Below are 16194 nucleotides of genomic sequence, written 5' to 3' on the forward strand. Positions count from 1 at the left end.
CAGTGATGAATATTGGGGTTTGCATCTATCCGATATTTATGGGAGATATGTTTTTGTCGTCATAGCGAAGGGATTAACATAACACATTCTTTTCTTTTTCTTTTGTTATCCCTTTTATTTGATTGTATATACTGTATTGTTTTGGTCACATTTTGTAACATGTTTGTATATTTTTATAAACACTGCCTACCTATCAAGATAAAATATATAAAATGTAATAGCTCTGTTCCTCTTGTTTTGTTAATCACAACCCTGAAGCCATAGGCTACCTCTAATGGGTGTCCAATCAGCCTGTATAAACAATTGGTGGTGGCAGCTAGTAGTTCATTTTGTTATTGTGGAGTTGGTAGTGATCATATCTGGGTGTATGTATGTATATTTGTATATATTCCATGCATTGAAATCTGAGGTGTATATATTTTTTATTTATTTTACTAATATATATATAGCACTATTAATTCCACAGCGCTTTACAGACATTATCATCGCTGTCCCCGATGAGGGCTCACAATCTAAATTCCTATCAGTATGTTTTTGGAGCGTGGGAGGAAACCAGAGTACCCAGTGGAACATCTAAGCTCCTTGCAGATGTTGTCCTTGGTGGGATTTGAACTGAGCCACCGTGGTATCACCTTATTCCTGCATATATCATACACTCGCTGTGAGTTTCCCAATAACCGGCCTCGTAGTGGAAACAGCCGTGACTTTGTCCATCATTCATCAATCAATTGCGTAATTGTCCTGACAATTGGAAGCAGGAGAGTTGCATCTCCTGACAAATTGGTGCCAGTGGAGGGATCTGTGTGATTTTCACCTGCTTTGCTCCCTGACGGGTACTCTCCCAGATAATCCAGTTATTGGAATGCCTTCTGGACTCACAACAGATGTATGTTTATATATTTACGATCCTGATTCTGAAATCTAGTTTCAATCCCCCTTTCACCATCCTCGCACAACTGTGAGATCAACCTTGAGTTTGCAAGGCTCTCATCTCTTTTGTGAATGTGGTCTTTGGGCTTATGCTCACATTCGCAGTCTCTCAAGCAATGTCCTTTCAGGTCTCTCAGTTCTTTGGACAACCATCTTCTAATGTCTAAGGGTATGTGCACAAGTTGCGAATTCTACTGCGGATCCGCTGCGGATTTGGTCCTGAGGATCCACAGCAGAATCTGCTGCGGTGTACAGTATCATTAAAGTGAAGCTAAAAGGTAAAAAGCTGTGCACATGCTGCAGAAAAATCCACAGCATAAACACTGCAGGTTTATTTCCGCAGCATGTCAATTCTTTGTGCGGATCCGCAGCGTTTTGACACATGCTCCATTATAGAAATCCGCAGATGTCAAAACGCAGGAGAAATCCGCACAAAATCTGCACTAAATCCGCAGGTAAACACAAGTCATTTTACCTGCAGATTTACCTGCGGATGTAGTCAAATCCACGCGGAAAAATCCGCAGGGTAATCTGCAACATGTGCACATACCCTAAGGAGACCAGACAGGACATGAAATGTTTACAAAAAGAGTCCCTCGGTCAGTCTTTGCTTCCCATTTGGATGACAGTACTCACTAAGGATAGGAGCCCATGTGTTGAACACTTGGGTTCAAAAGAAGTGATGTGCGCAATAAACATTCATGTCCTCCAACCTCAGGGAAATGCAGGTGGTCAAGTTAGCTCTCATTTCCATTCCCTCCTAAAAAAAGTAAACAAAACACAAAGGTAGTGGTGCAGTTGAACAACCGGTGAGTCGTTTTCTACCTCAACAAACAAGTGGGAATGAAGAGCGCAACTCTGAAGGTAGAATACAAGGAAATCATGCAGTTGGCAAAAGTGAACCTTGTAGGTAGGCATCTCAACAGTCCATATAAGGGGGTCTCTCAATGTTCAAGCCAATTGACGAAGCCGCAGCTCCATTCTCCCAGGGGATTGGAGCCTTAACCAGGAAATATTTGTCCATCTTCAACATAAATGTCTTTGCCTCAAGAGAAACCACCAAACTCCAAAAGGTATTCTTCCTCTGAATCACCAAGATTATCCAGAAGTTGGGGATGGTTTGTGAGTGTCTTGGAAGGACATTTTTGTTTGCACATTTCAAAGATTCCAGAACCTTGAGAAAGATCAGGGATGATAAAACCAGGGCCATAGTCACACTCCCTTTTTGCATTGCTTCTCTCAAAACATAGCTAGTGAAAGATGTCCTTGAGAAACGACCTTTCATTCGCGAAAGGGTGCTGTCACCCCAACCTAAAGCTTCTTCACCTGTCTACATGGAAGATGAACTAGCTCCTCTTCTAAGAGAAGGATTCTCAGAGGAGATTATATGGTCTTTTGTGGCCTTCAGAAGACCAAACACTAGAATGAGCTGGAGGATTTTTCATAGCCACATAGTTTCCACAAGATCTGGTTTCCCTCTCTTCTGTTTTGCAATTTCTTCAACAAGGTCTAGAGAAAGGTCTCAAGCTTAACATCCTCAAAGTTCACTTTTCTGAAATAAAAGCAAAATGCTGCTAATCATTACTAATTGTCTCATTTGTTGTATCGGGAAGTAACCTTAACCCCATACTGTGCTTCCTAGAGAAGCAAAAATTTCTGGTAATAAATTTTAATTTGAAGTTACTGGCAAAGGTACAAGCAGAAAAATAGGTAGCTACTTGGCACATTTTATCCAGGAAGGCCATAAATCATGAATATGTAACTGACCATATAGAAAAAGTTATGTACCCGTTAACCCCTTTCTGTCATCGGGCATAACAGAATGCCAATGTGAGACTCCCCCAGTTTGGTGCGGGCTCCAGCGTTGAGCCCGCACCTTTCGGGGCACATGGCAGCTGATCTATCTATTCACCTGCGGCTGTTAACTAGTTAAATACTGCTGTCAATCTCTGACAGTGGCATTTAACTCTCACTTACTGAAAGCGCGTCATTAATTCCAGCCATTGGTGACCCTATCACATGATCGCGGGTCACCGATGGGTCGGCATGACAACCAGAGTTCTCCAACAGACCTCTATGGTTGTCATAGCCAGATTGCTATGAGCGCCATCCCATGGTCGGCACTCATAGCAAGTGAGCATTTCTGCTACACACAGACAATCTGATCATTACCTGTGTGTAGCAGAGGAGGTCAAAGTACTGCAGCTTCTAGTCTCCCATGGAGACTATTGAAGCATGTAAAAAGTAGAAAAAAAAGGTTTTTAAAAATATTAAAGAAAAGTTAAAAAAATATAAAAGTTAAAATCACCCACTATCACCCCATTCAAAATAAAGCAATAAAAAAATCAAATATACACATATTTGGTATCGCTGCGTTCAGAATCGCCTGATCTATCAATATAAAAAAAACAACTTGCCCTGCCAAAAAAAAACAAGCCCTCACATGGCTATATTGACCGAAAAATAAAAAAGTTTTAGCTCTGGGAAGAAAGGGAGCAAAAAACAAAAATACCTCTGTCGTGAAGGTTTTAATGGAAGCTCTTCAAGATCAACAGTGATATTGGACATGATTTTCATTAGGCAAACAAGAACAAAGAAATAAAAGGACAAACAGTCTCTAAAATTGAAAAAAAAACAAAACAACAACTTGGCAGTAGGGAATCCACCAGCTAAGGCCTCTTTCACACATGAGTTTTTTGCCATCAGTCACAATCCATTGTTTTGTCAAAAAAACGGATCCAGCAGTTTTCTCATAGACTTGTATTAGCGACGGATTGTGACGGATGGCCGCACGTTTCATCCGTCGTCCAATGGATCCATTGGAAAATCTTTGCTTTCAGAAGAGGATGCCACCTGGCTTACACAGTGTTCCAAATTATTATGTAAATTAGATTTAGGTGTCATAAAGATGTAATTTTTTTGTTTTCAAATAAATTCATGGATGGTATTGTCTCAGGGCTCCTTTAATCACTGAAATTAATCTCAAACACCTGTGATAATTATTTTGCCTGGTCATCAAAATTAAAGGAAAACAATTTAAGGATGACGTTCCCCATTATTAATCCAGCCACAGGTTTCAAGCAACATGAGGAAGAAAAGGGGTGCCTATGCTGCGTCAAATAGTCCAATGCCTTGGACAAGGTAGGAAAACCTTAGATATTTCACGAAAGTGTGATCAATGTACTGTGAAGAGATTTGTGGTTGATACAGAGCACAGACGGGTCCGTGCAGATAAAGGAATCATAAGCAATGTTTCCACCAGACAAATTCATCGGATTAAGAGTGCAGCTGCTAAAATACCATTACAAAGCAGCAAACAGGTATTTGAAGCTGCAGGAGCCTCTGGAGTCCTGCGAACCTCAAGGTGTAGGATCCTACAGAATCTTGCAGTTGTGCATAAACCCACTATTCGACCACCCATAAACAGTGCTCAGAAGCAGAAATGGTTGCAGTGGACCCAGACATACATGAAGACTAATTTTTACCCCTTAGTGACAGAGCCAATTTGGTACATAATGACCAAGCCAATTTTTACAATTCTGACCACTGTCACTTTATGAGGTTATAGCTCTGGAACGCTTCAACGTATCCCACTGATTCTGAGATTGCTTTTTCGTGACATATTGTACTTTATGTCAGTGGTAAAAGTTCTTCAATATAACTTGCGTTTATTTATGAAAAAATTGGAAATTTGGCAAAAATTTAGCAATTTTCAAACTTTTATTTTTTATACACTTAAATCAGAGAGTGATGTCACACAAAATAGTTAATAAATAACATTTCCCACATGTCTACTTTACATCAGCACAATTTTGGAAACATATTTTTTTTGTTAGGAAGTTATGTGTTAAAAGTTGACCAGCGATTTTTTTTTATTTTTCCAACAAATTTTACAAAACCATTTTTAATAAGGACCACCTCACATTTGAAGTGAGTTTGGGGGGTCAATATAACAGAAAATACCCAAAAGTGACACCATTGTAAAAACTGCAGCCCTCAAGGTGCGCAAAACCACATTCAAGAAGTTTATTAATCCTTCAGGTGGTTCACGAGAACTAAAGCAATGTGGAAGGAAAAAATGAACATTTTACTTTTTTCACAAAAAATTTACTTTGGGACCAATTTATTTTATTTTCACATGGGTATCAGGAGAAAATGGACCACAAAATTTGCAATTTCTCCTGAGTATGCCGATACCCCATATGTGGGAAAAGCCACTGTTTGGGTGGATGGCAGGGCTCAGAAGGGAGGAAGCACCGTTTGACTTTTTGACCACAAAATTGCTTGGAATCAATGGTAGCGCCATGTCGCATTTGGAGACCCCCTGTTGTACCTAAACAGTGGAAACCCCCCAATTATAACTCCAACCCTAACCCCAACACACCCCTAACCCTAATCCAACCCTAACCCTAACTTTAGCCCCAACCCTAACCCTAATGGGAAAATGGAAATAAATAATTTTTTTTATTTTATTATTTTTCCCTAACTAAGGGGGTGATAAAGGGGGGTTTGATTTATTTTTTTTATTATTATTTTGGTCACTGTCATAGACTCAAACATGGTACCATTGAAAACGTCATTTTGTCCCGCAAAAACCGAGCCACAATGCAGCATCAACAGGGAAAAGATAAATAAAAGTTATAAAATTATAGCTGTCAGAATAAAGTGATCCAAAAACAATTATTTTTTTTTCTAAAAAATTGTTTTTATTATATAAAAGCTCCAAAACATAAAAAAAGATACAAATAAGGTATCGCTGTAATCGTTCTGACCCCAATAATAAAACCGCTTTATCAATTTTATCACACACGGAACGGTATAAACGCCCCCCCCCATGAATTGCTGGTTTTTGTTCATTCTGACTCCCAAAAATCTGAATAGAAGGTGATCAATAAATGTCATGTGTGGGGGCGTGGCCTGCTTGCTAATGGCACCGGTCACTTAGCTGCTGAGCTCCAGCCACTTCGACTCCTAATCGGCTCATTGCGGCTCGCCAGCGGCACCAATCTCTCTGCACACGGGGGGGGAGTGCTGCGGAGGTATCCAGGATCGTAGCATGCCAAGGGGAAAATCCCAGAAGAAGCCGTCCCCGGCGAAAGTTACAGACTTCTTCTCCAGCACGGGGCGAGGGAAAATGGCGGCAGCATCCTCCTCCACAGCTTCCTCACGCTCATCCAGGAGGGGATCCACAGCAGGCCCAGACTTGGACACAGACGCTGCAGATATACCGCTTACCAAAGGTACAATGCAGAAACTGCTCAGTGCCCTCCGCTCATCACTGCAGCAGGATTGGAAAGATATGGTGACTGAGCTGAGGGGAGATATCACTGCCATAGGCAGCCGTACAGCACATATTGAATCTAAAATGGGGGAGCTGACAAAGTCACACAATAGCCTCATTGATGCCAATGCAGCACTGGAGGAACAAGTGCAAAAGCTCCATACCAAGGTCTTGGATTTAGAGGACAGGTCCCGCCGAAATAATATAAGAATCAGAGGAATTCCAGAGGCCATACCAGACAAGGGGCTGCAGAGTTTTCTGGGCTCCTTGCTGCAGGAGCTGCTCCCAGACCTGACTGCAACTGATTTCCTGGTGGACAGAATACACAGAGTCCCTAAGCCTAAATCCCTCAGTGCTGATGTCCCTCGGGACACTTTAGCTCGCCTGCACTTTTACAAGACCAAAGAAGCCCTGCTGCAAGCCCTGAGAAAGAGACCCCCTCTGTCTGAGCAATTCCGGCACCTGTCCATTTTTTCAGATCTGTCTGCAGGAACCCTGGCAAAAAGGAGGGAATTTGCTCCTTATACCAAAGTTCTCAGGGATGAAGCTATATCCTATAGATGGGGTTTCCCTGTAAAGATCCTGCTTTTCCGAGCAGGAAATACCCATGCCTGCCATTCCCCACAGCAGTTGGCAAAGCTCCTATCCTCATGGAACTTGGCAAATCTCCCGGCCAGATCTCCAAGAGCTACAGGATCATCCCAACAGGATAAAGTGAATGAAGATTGGTCCGTCGTGTGAGTTATGTGATATGTTTGAGTCGCGGCTGAGACTTAGTTGCTACTTTTAAGGTCCGCTGGTTCTGTTCAACCAGGACCCTGAACCCCCATGGCGGTAAATTTCCACCATACCGCAGGCCCCTTTTTTGGGCTTTTTTCTTTGTGGACTGATGCTCCCTACATCAGTAATGTTAGTGATGTCAATATTGTTAGTGTTATCTCTTTCCTGCCTAACCTTCCTTTTCCCCCTGCAGCTCTAGGCAAGAGACTTTTTTTTCATGTACAATGGTACTGAACTGTATGTCTATAAATGTTAGGGGTCTGAACTCGCCAGCCAAGAGATCCATGTTTTGGCGGGAAGTGGTTAAATCCAAATGTGATGTAATATGTGGTCAGGAGTCTCATCTCCTCCAAGGGGACTCGCACAGGTTAAATAATGCTAAATTTCCTTTCATACTGCTGGCTTGTGGAAAAAAAAAAAAGGCTGGAGTATTCATTTGTGTAAAAAATACTGTTGCGTTCACACTACATTCACAACATTTAGACCCTGACGGTAGATACGCCATTATTAATTGCTCCATAAATGGATCTAAGTATACTATTGCAACCGTTTACGCCCCCAACTCTGGTCAGATCAGCTTTTTGCGGAGGTTTCTTTCCAAGCTTTCATCCGTTAAAGAGGGTAAGCAAATAATCTGCGGGGATTTTAACATGGTAATGTCCAGCACTCTGGATTGCTCCAATACTGCTGTAAAGAGGAAGGAGATGAGCACAATAATTTCAGAAAGGCATCTCCATGATATATGGAGATACCAACATGCAAATGAGAGGGACTACACATTCTTCTCGCCTCGGTTCACCTCTTACAGCAGATTGGACTACTTTCTGGTTGATAGCTCACTTATTATGGATTGCTCAGATTCAAAAATTGGACTTATAGCTTGGTCAGACCACGCCCCCATATACCTGACAGTTCAGGAGCAAAACCACGCACCTGTTTTTGCCCGGTGGCACATGAATGACTCCCTCCTAGCCTGTAGACAAATCTCTGAGGAGTTGCAGGCCGACCTCGCAGAGTTTTTTAACTTTAATGATAACAAGGAGGTGACAGAGGAAACGCTTTGGTCTGCACACAAGGCCTATATTAGGGGGTCATTCATCAAAATTGCCACTAGGGAGAAAAGGAGGCATCAGGCAACTTACAAAGCTCTACTGTCCCACATAGTACTTTTGGAAGCCCACAATAAATCTGCCCCAAACTTGTCGACATCTGACGAACTCAGGAAACTAAGAACACATCTCCGCCAGGTGTTGATGGCAGACTATGAGAAAAACTTAAGATCCCTCAAACAGCGGTACTATGTGATGGGTGACAGGGCGGGTGCCTTACTAGCCAGGAGGGTTAAAAAACGAGAAATGCAAAATAAAATTGAATACCTCGTGACGGGTTCTAATGCCACAATACGCAACCCAACGGAAATAGCCAACGCATTCGCTGACTGTTACCAGTCTCTCTACAACCTTAAAAATGACCCCACTGCCCCAAAGCCTACCCAAACGGCAATTAATTCCTTCTTAAACAATATTAATCTTCCTCGGTTATCTGCAGTACAGCTGGAGCAACTAAATTCTCCTTTTTCTCTGGAAGAGGTTCGCCAGGCGGTGACCACAGCCAAAAGAAATTCAGCTCCAGGCCCAGACGGCCTCACTAACTCCTATTATAGGCAATTCACTGAAACCCTGTCTCCTTTCCTCCTGAGACTTTTCTCCTCTTGGCGAGCCACAGCAGATATTTCACCAAATAATCTAGAGGCCATTATAACTACCCTGCCAAAACCAGGAAAACCCCCTATTTCACCAGGAAACTTCAGGCCAATATCCCTCCTAAACTGCGACTTAAAATTGTACGCCAAAATAATCTCAGCTAGAATACATAAAGTTCCTCCATCACTGATTTCCCCGGATCAAGTGGGGTTTGTGGCGGGGAGGCAGGCGAAAGATGGGACGAGACGTATGCTGGATCTGATTGCGGTGGCTGAGGGGAGGAAAATCCCCAGTGTATTCCTGTCCCTGGACGCAGAGAAGGCGTTCGACAGGGTGCACTGGGGATATCTGAAATCTGTTCTGGCCAAGTTTGGTTTCAAAGGCCCCATACTTAATGCCATAATGGCGCTGTACTCTAACCCTAACGCCAAAGTTCTGGCATCCGGATTTATATCTCGGAGTTTTGAATTAACCAATGGGACACGCCAGGGGTGTCCGCTCTCCCCTATCATCTATGCCCTTGCTATAGAGCCTCTGGCGCAGACTATCCGTGAATGCCCTCGGATCTCGGGGATTCGAGTGGGGAGTATAAATCATGTGGTCAGTCTATATGCAGATGACGTGATTTTATCTTGCACTAATGTAGAGGTGTCCCTACAACACGTAATGGAGATCCTGTCCTCCTTCGCTCAAGTCTCGTATTACAAGCTTAATATTACCAAGTCCTTAATTTTTCCGCTCTTCTTGCCAGCCTCTACCAGAGCCACTCTTTCTCATCTTTACCCTTTCAAATGGGAAGACGAGGGAATCCCCTACCTGGGTATTATACTGGCCCCGCTACACTCCGTGATCCGGAAAAATCTGCTGACCCTGCACACCTCATTGGATAAAGAACTTACTCGCCTTTCTCTTCTCCCGCTCTCTTGGGTGGTGAGAATGCAGACTTTTAAAATGATCTGTCTCCCAAAAATTATCTACTTACTTCGGTGCCTGCCCCTAACAATTCCGCAACGGTATCTCACCAAAATTCATTCGCTAATGAGTAAATTTATATGGGCTGGGAAAAAACCTAGAATAGCCCTGAGATGTATGCATGCCCCGTTCAGTGGTGGAGGAATGGGTATTCCTAATATTCTAACATATCACAGAGCTGCTATCCTGGAACCGGCTCGAGATTGGTGGAAGAATGATTCAGACTTGAGATGGTTACAGATTGAGTACACCTGGGCACAGGCCCACTCCCCTAAACAATTCATAGACTCCCTGCTCCTAACCCCTTCGCCCCCCGGCGATCTTCTACCCACCACAGAAGCTCTAAAGAAAGCTTGGTCCTTATGGAGCAAGCCAGTGTCACAGGCTCTAGGTCCCAGCCTTCCCCTTAGATAGCTGGAAGCCTTCATTCCGAATTTGAATCTTGCCGCCTGGACACGTGGAGGTCCAATTACCCTAGCAGATCTCTATAGAGAAGGCGTCCTACTCCCGTACTCAGAAATGTGTGTTAAATTTAACCTCCCCCGACACAGTTTATTCCAGTTTTTTCAAATACGTCACTTCCTTCAGTCCGCTCCTCACCTACCGGTTCCCACAACAGCCGACCACGCCGCAATTAAAAAATTCTTTCAAAATAGCAAAATCAAAGGCCTTTCATACATCCATAACCTGCTAAACTCCCCGGAACCGGACAAACAATTGCCGTATATGCTCAAATGGGAAAAAGATCTAGCCTCTCAGCTTCCGTCGCAAGAATGGTTCGCGGCCTCAAAATGGATCCACAAATTCTCTTCATGTCTCAATCACATAGAGCAATTAAAAAAGGTTCATCTGCGGTGGTACAACTCCCCTACTAAACTGGCTTCTTTTTCCCCACATATGTCACCTTTGTGCTGGAGGGGATGCAACCACAGGGGCACCTTGTGTCATATGTGGTGGTTTTGCCCTAAGTTATCTAACTTCTGGCAGGAGGTGTTCAATCTAATCCATGAGGTTACTAGTCTCCGTCTTTCCCCAAACCCAACCTTAGCGGTGCTACACATTGGCCTAGATGGGATCCCGGATCTTTTAAAAAATATCATTTCTCACATTCTCATAGCCGGCAGGTACTGTGTGGCATACAAGTGGAGGTCGGTGAGCCCCCCTACAAAAACAGAACTAATTGAGAGGACCAACCTACACTGGCTATACGAAACCAACTTGACCCCCAATCTAGAGAAGAGAACGGTGAGACTTAAACAATGGCATCTGTGGGCCACTTCCCTTTATGCAACGGCCCTCCCCCAGATACAGACACCTACACCATAAATAAATTGATTGTGCCTAAGAATGCCATGCATGTAGAGCTGCTTCCCCTTCCCCCTCCCCCCCTCTCCCCGCTTCTATGTTCAAGTTGTTGTTGGAAGGGGTATTTAATGTCCCAGATTGATATTCTAATAATGGCTCGAGGTTATTCCACCTCTTGCTACTCATTGCTCCTGTTCTTGATGTTTTTGTATGAGAAGTTTGTATTTTTTCTGAAAACTCAATAAAAACCTTTATGATAAAAAAAAATAAATAAATGTCACGTGTTTGAAAAATATACCAATAAAAACGTCAGCTCGTTCCGCAAAACTCAAGACCTCACATGACACTGTAGGCCAAAATATGGAAAAATTATAGTTCTCAAAATGTGGTGATGCAAAAACTATTTTTTGCAATAAAAAGCGTCTTTTCCCGTGTGACAGCAGCCAAACATAAAAACCCGCTATAATAATATACGTAGTTGGTCGGCTTGCTGGGTTCCCCCCCCCGGTGGCCGCCGGTGTTACTACATGTTTAGTTAGTCAGCAGGTGGTGACTACTCCCACTTTCCTTTATAAGGCCACCTGGTGCTGCAATTCACTGTTGGTAATACTGGACCTACCTGGTGCAGAGGGAGTTCAGCTGATCTGGAGCAGTGGTGTTGCTGCTGGATGTTGATCGGGTGCCTTTGCTGCTTGGAGCATTGGCAGCAGATAAAGCTAAGTTTTGGTTTTTAGTTGCTTTAACCCCGTGGTGTCTGTTTAATCTTTCCTTTCGTGTTATTGATGCAGTTCACTTTATTCCCTGTCTCACCTCCTGGAGAAGGGATTAGCTCAGGGCTAAACAGGAGATAGGGACAGGTCGGGGACTTGGGCCTCACTTCCATCAAGTGTACCCCCAAGTTAAGGAAAGTCAGGGGACCTCCTTAGCCTGAGGGGCAGTTCAGGGGCCCAGGTTCCACATCTCCTGTTTTCCCACTACTGCCCCGTGACATTATGCTTTACAGCCGCTCTATTCAAGCTCCTTCCCACAGAATATATATTTTAATGATTGAGGAGGGGGGAAAAATCATATATTTATCATCTATCCTGACTATCAGTAAATATCCATAACAGGGCTGGAATAAGGGAGAGGAAGGAGTTGGCACCTACCTAGAGGCCCTCATACCGTCATCTTCCCTGTGTCTTATACCTGTCCCCTGGGTGCTGGGAACTAATGGGCGATTCCCATGCTTTGCAGGAGCCGTTATAAAGGAGTGTTTGTTACACTGATACAGCCTGGATGTGTGAAAAATTGTAATACCAATTGCCCAAAGGCAAGAAAAAAAATCACTTAATTATCACAAATTAACACTTTTACTAGGAATAATATAATGAGAATCTAATATGTGACTGTATAAAAATGTGTTAATTAATTACTGGTCTAATTAAAAAAAACACATCTACCCAGAGGTAACATCTATGTCTTCAATGTGCCAACTGCAGTGTATATAGCGTATAAAGGCCGCTAATTCCCATATTGTAATAGATTCTCTAAGGGGAGCAGGGCCGATATGCTATAAAGAATGCGAATACTATAACTTTTTATTATGTTATTATCCAAGTATGAACTCTTAGTACTCATCATTCAATACAGATTTCTAACTCATAACCTGGAATACACAGATGTGTGTACATACAGTGCCTTGAAAAAGTAAAATTCATACTCTGTGAACTATTCCACATATTTTCATGTTAAAGCCACAAACTTACCATAAATATATTTTAGATTTTCAGAAATTAGAAAGCCATGTATCATTACACTTCACAAATACTTTCTACTGTGTTGGTGTATCACACAAAATCCAAATAAAATAAATTTAAAAAGGGTGTCCACTGTCCACTACTTTTTCATTTATGACCTATCCTTAGGATAGGTCATCAATGTCTGATCGTTTGAGGGCCGACACCCCTACCCAGCGTTGGACTGGAGCACCTTGGGCCCACCAGAGAAAATCATTCTTGGGGCCCACTTTGTAGCTACATAGAAATAAATACAAGACCTCCAATTGTGCGGTAAAACACACTAATATCAGGGAATAATATAAGGTAGTACACGTCTTAATTATGTAGCAGGGGTTGGGTTAGCCCCTTCCAAGAATTTAAAGTAGCCCCCTCATAGAATATAATGCAGCCCCCCATAGAATATAATGTAGCCCCCTCAGAGTATAATGGAACCCCCTCCTAAGATATAATACGTCCCCCCTAGAATATAATATAGTCCCCTCAGAGTATAATGCAGACCCCTCATAGGGGATAATGCAGTCCCCCAGAATATAATGTAGACCCCTCAGAGTATAATTCAACCCCCTCATAAGGTATAATGCAGCTCCCCATAGAATATAATGCAGCCCCCTCAAAGGGTATAAAGTAGCCCCTTCATAGGGTATAATGCAGCCCCCTCATATAGTATAATGTAGCCCACTCATAGGATATAATGCATACCCCTCATATGAAATAATGCAGCCCCACCCACAGCATATAATGCAGCCCACTGAAATAAATAAAAGACCACCAATTGTGCGGTAAAACACGCTAATATCAGGGTATAATACAAGGTAGTACACGTCTTATTTATGTAGCAGGGGTTGGGATAGCCTCCCTTATAGAATATAAAATAGCTACCTCATAGAATATAATGCAGCCCTCATATAGTATAATGCTGCCCCCTCATAGAATATAATGTAGCCCCCCTCATATAATGTAGCCCCCCCACAGAATATAATATAGACCCACATAGAGTATAATGCAGCCCCACATGAATCATAATGTAGCCGTCCCCCATATAATATAATTCAGCCCCGCAGTACTACAGTCTTATGGCCACCAGGACTCACTCGCTGACATATACTGTATATATATGTGTGTGTGTGTATGTATATATATATATATATATATATATAAACACAGTAGCCACGTCTCCTCCTTATTCCCCGCTGCTCTTGGCTCTGCTCCGGTATCAGCAGCTGCACTGTCTGCCCAACACATGGTGTGTATGCAGTGAAGTGACGTCATCGTGCACCTGCTGTGCCAGAGGCAGAGGGGAATGATGGGAGAGGGAGCATCATCTGTCGCTCTCTCCTCCATTATTGCTTTCAACTGTATCGGCATCTATAATGCCGATATAGTTGAATGCAGCGCGCACTGTGAGGTGGCGCTGGCGCCTGGTCCCCCTGACTTACGTCCTACTTAGCGGCCGCGTGGGCTGGGGGAGCTGGGGCCCTGGTCTGCCGACCCTGATAGCAGGCAGTGTTAGCCGCAGCCTGCAGCAAGCTCCCTCTATGCCAAGTTGGAGAAGTGTGTGTTTGAGCAGGAGTCCTTGCCTTTCCTGGGCTATATCATCTCCGCCCAGGGTTTGGCCATGGATCCTGCCAAGCTACAGGCGGTGATGGATTGGCAGGAACCCCATTCTCTCAAAGCGGTGCAGCGCTTTATGGGGTTCATAAATTACTATCGCCAATTCATCCCCCACTTCTCGACTTTGGTAGCACCCTTGGTAGCCCTCACCAAGAAGGGTGCAAACCCCAAATTGTGGTCGGAACCTGTCTCCAAGGCCTTCTCTATTAAATCCCATTTCGCTAGCGCTCCCATTCTACATCGCCCCGATGTGGATAAACCCTTCATTCTGCAGGTGGATGCCTCTTCCGTTGCTGCTGGAGCGGTCCTGTTCCAGAAGTACTCGCAAGGTCGGAAGCACCCATGCTTCTTCTCCAAGACCTTCACACCGGCGGAGAGGAATTATTCCATCGGGGACAGGGAGTTGCTAGCAATGAAGTTGGCCTTTTCAGAGTGGAGACACCTCCTGGAGGGGGCTCGCCACCCTTTCCAGGTGTTCACCGACCACAAGAACTTGGTTTATTTACAAACAGCCCAGCGGCTGAATTCTCGCCAGGCCAGATGGTCCTTGTTCTTTTCCCGATTCCACTTCACCCTGCATGCCGGATAAGATTGTCAGCGACCGGGGTCCTCGGTTTGCGTCTCGGTTCTGGAGAGAGCTCTGTTCCCTGCTCAGCATCGAGCTAAATCTCTCCTCGGCCTATCATCCCGAGACAAACGGGTTGGTAGAGAGAGCCAACCAGACCCTGGTCACATATCTACGACATTTTGTCTCAGCCAGGCAGGATGACAGGGCATCGTTGCATCCTTGCTGGGCATCCTTGCTGCCGTGGGCGGAGTTTGCTTTGAACAACGCTGTGGCTGACTCCACAGGTCAGACCCCAGTCCTCCTAAATTACGGCCAGCATCCTCGCGTCCCTGTGTCCATGCCCGTGTCATCCACCGACTCTAGGGTGGCAGACTGGGCGGTGGAGGCACGTGACATTTGGGATTGCACTCAGGATGCTATCCGGGCCTCCAAGGAGAGAATGAGGACCTCCGCTGATGCACACCGGCGCCCTGCTCCGACTTTTCCTCCTGGCGACTTAGTGTGGCTCTCCGCCCGAAACATCAGGCTGCAGGTTGAGTCTGCTAAGTTCGCACCGTGCTACATTGGCCCCTTCAAGGTCGTTGAGCAGATCAACCCTGTGGTCTACCGTCTGGCCCTTCCACCATACTTGGCTATCTCGGACACGATCCATGTGTCCCTCCTTAAGCCTGTTCAAATGTCCCGGTTCTCCGACTCATCTGCCGGGACATCAGACCTGTCTTCGGACGAGTTTGAGGTCAATGCCATCATGGGATGCAAGGTGATGCGGGGAAAAAAGTTTTATTCGGTGGATTGGAAGGGTCATGGTCCTGAGGCTCGGACCTGGGAGCCAGTGGAGAACATCCATGCTCCGCTCCTTGTGGCATTTGAGCGTAGCAAGGCTCAGAGAGGAGGGGGCCCTAGGAGGGGGGTAATGTTAGGCATCCCAGTTGCTGCACAGCAGGAATACCGAGCAGAACACCGAGCCTTGCATTCGACAGTCTCCCATTCCTCTCCGGCCGCACAGGAGGCTGCTCAGCAGACTCGTCGATCCAGGCGCTCTGCTCAGACCAGCTCTGTAGGTTTAGTTGCTGCTGCCACCTCTGGTCCAGCTATAGCAATGCAGGCTGGTCAGCAGCGAGCTACTCCAGGGACTAAGTCCTCCTTTCAGTCCACTTCTCCAGCTTGGATTGGACCATCAGAAAGGTCCGGAAGGTCCCTGAAGAATGCGGCTATAAAAGGTTCGCATGGCCGCTTGGCCATGCGCTAGTATAGACTGCATTA

The sequence above is a fragment of the Dendrobates tinctorius genome, unplaced genomic scaffold (assembly GCF_039654945.1).
Source record: "Dendrobates tinctorius isolate UK_male_01 unplaced genomic scaffold, ASM3965494v1 ptg000089l, whole genome shotgun sequence".
NCBI lineage: Eukaryota > Metazoa > Chordata > Amphibia > Anura > Dendrobatidae > Dendrobates > Dendrobates tinctorius.